The sequence below is a fragment of the Solanum pennellii genome, chromosome 10 (genome assembly GCF_001406875.1).
Source record: "Solanum pennellii chromosome 10, SPENNV200".
Taxonomy (NCBI): domain Eukaryota; kingdom Viridiplantae; phylum Streptophyta; class Magnoliopsida; order Solanales; family Solanaceae; genus Solanum; species Solanum pennellii.
The window spans coordinates 74,274,642-74,277,869 of NC_028646.1; the positions used below are offsets into that span (position 1 = coordinate 74,274,642).

Here is a 3,228-nt window from a genome sequence, read left to right on the forward strand (position 1 = left end):
TGATATCTTTTACTTCAGTTGAAGCTCCACTGGTCTTACGACAGCAATTTATGGGTATAAAGGTGAATAATTTTGATGTATTCTCTGCTGCTTCATGATTTCTACGTCCCCCATTGAATGATTTTCGAGAAATTTTAAAGAGTACTACATTGGTTTGTCTTAAATCTACGTTATTTGCTCTAATCTAAGTCTACCATATAATATATTTGTCGATTATAGTTTGTATTTCCTGTTTGGTGTTGATTTGACAACTCTTAAGCAAAAGTCTCTGAGAGGGCGAATTTCAATTTCATAAGAGAAATTTCAATTTTTAGTTGATTGTTTTCCTCAAAATCACGCACAGGACATATTTCAGGCAAAAAATAAGTCTAAGATACTTGTCTTCTTTTTCTATACAATAAACTGAATATAATGGACTTATCAGATTTGAAAAACTCAAGTTGCAAATTCACGGATTGTCCGAATTTTGTTTGTTTTCACAATCAGGTCATTCATATATACTTAGGCTTAATCTCGCTAACTAGGTCCAGTTTTACTTCATTTGGTACACCTCCCCATTTTCACCAATAATATGCTCAGCTATCGTGATATTCTCTACTTCTTTCCCTTCTGTCTATTTATGACCTTCTGATGCACACAACTCTAAGAGCTATGGCCACAGAGAGACCAAAATAAATTTTTATTTTTTGAAAAATAAAAAGTCTTTTGGCAATCGAGATTGTCCTCACAATCAATATCCAAATTTAAAGGACAAAATTTGTTAATCTATGTTGAACAGAGACGGATGAGACAATGTATAAGTTATTACTACAAGTGTTTTACTTGAATGGGACAATCTCTTACTTATTAAGTGTCACGATCCGAAAGCATCCCTAAAAGTTAGGAGGAACCCTCGTTTCGTGTCTGGGCGTACTTGACCTTTTGGGGTCTTGTAAAGACCTTCAACTAGCATTCATTACATATGACATGAAAAGTAGTGCGGAGTAAAAACTTTTCACGAATAAATTATTAAAAAGGAAATCTTTCATAAATACTTAACAGATCTTATCGTCACAAGCAAAACATAAGACACGACATATAATATCTTAGGGACACGACCCTTTACATTGAAATCAAATACATATTAAGTCTTAATAATAAAGCTAGAAAACAATAGACTATGTCCTCGGATATATGAGGACTTACCAATTCTTGAGAGAGTGAATTTCCCAAGCTTCGCCTTCGAATCTTCCAAAAAGTCTTCAACCTATACTTATAAGGTACAGAAAAGTATGGGGTTAGTACAAATAATGTACTTAGTATGACATATGCAAAAACATGTGAAAAGGGACATTTTAGTAAAATAACTTTTCATGCAATTTAAGTAAAATATTCAAGAATATAGAAGCAAAACATCATAAGAACCATCACTTAACACCTAGATAAGAGATTCCATAATTTAAAACCAAAAGGGACCATTTACAGTAACTTTCAAAACTTTATAGTAAACTCCAACCAATATTACAGTGAACAAATTTGAACTTTAACAATGAATCATTTAAGGAACTCACAATGAATTATACTATCCTAAATGAGTGAACTTCCATGACCAAGCGAAAGAGAAAGTGAGCTCATTTTCCGTAAGAGTTTCCTTACCTGGGGATTATCATAAGACAAACTAAGGTAAGACATGAAGGAAGTATGCATATGCCTCCTTCAATACACACCAAAGCAACCCTCAAGACTACTCCTTTAGGCTTACTCAATTCAGGAGAAACAAGCCCCTCAATCAATGGCAAGACATTAAAAGACATCCAACAAACCACAAAAGTCTTCCCTTTCGGAATGACTACTTAGTGCAATGAGTATATAGCATCCCATACCACCACCTACCCTAAGTAGTACATTCTTTTAGAAGGTTTGACACCAAGTCTTCCCTTTCGGAAGGTCCTACCTAGTGCAATGAGTAGATAGCGTCCCATACCACCACCTACCCTAAGTAGTACGTTCTTTTAGAAGACTTAGTTCAATCAATTCTTTTGTGGAGGGTTAGCTTAACCGACATTGACCATGATAGTTAGGCATGGAATCCCGACATTAACCCCTATCGGACACTTGCGTAGAGTAAGGTCATTCTTTTTAGCTTTTACATGGCTTTTCCAATGGCTACACCTATGCGGGCGCATAGTTAAGGGATAAGGAGATTTCTACTAAGTAATCATTCTCTACTCACGAGGAGTACTCATCTCAAGAGGTACAATGGAATAAAACATATCAACTCACCAAGTGTAATCACCCCTTCTTCATATCCTCTCGGTGCTAGACATAACCCCCACAGATTCTAAACACTTTAAACTATAGGTTAAGGATACCTAGTGAACACCACATCTCAACTCACAAAGGGCATTCATCCTCCGACCTATCTTTGAAATCTCTTAGGATGTAACGAGGTTGCTACTAAACACCTCGTCTCAACTCACGAAGAGTGTCCACCTCAAAACTCCTCTATTTACTAAATTTAACTTCATACATTCATTTAAATGTGTGTGAGTATTTGTGAGCACATCTTGCATATAAATATCATTTCATTAACATTAGCTTCTATACATGCTTTAGTCCTACATTCATCAATTTACACACATTACATGCTTCACAAGTCATATACTTTACCTAGGCATAATCTAAACCAAACATGCGATTAAACTTCACAAAACACAAGACAAGACTTATCTTCAATATCACTTCATTTCATATACGAGGCCTTCAAAGTTGTTATGCGGAATTTGAGATAATACGAGAAAATATAAACGCGAAAAAACAAGACAACAGATTTACGTGGTTCACCAATAAATTGGTTACGTCCACGGGGAAGAGGGGGAGCAGTTTTATTATGGAGAGGCAAGAACAGAAAAATACAGAATAGGGTTTGCCATAGCGTCTATATATAGTGCTAAGCTACGACTTACAGGCTTGGGCCCAAAATACAGAATTGACAGATAATTAAGCTTCTGATGTTGAGCAAGTCCAAACAGTGTTGAAACTTGCTCTGTGGAACCCGCTTTGTGAATATATCAGCAGGATTATCAGCAATTCCTACTTTCTTCACCTTGATTCTCTTCTCACTTCTCAGAAAATGATACGTCACGTCAATATGTTTGGTTCTCTCATGATGGACTTGATCCTTGGCTAGACAAATTGCGCTCAAACTGTCACAATACACCGTAGCCTGATCATGATGCAGACCAAGAT

General features: G+C 36.0%; 1 pseudogene; it reads left to right on the forward strand.

Moving 5' to 3' along the window:
- The window catches only part of LOC114074299, a 12,173-nt pseudogene extending 12,075 nt beyond the window's left edge, over positions 1–98 (forward strand).
- Positions 99–3,228: the final 3,130 nt, after the last annotated feature.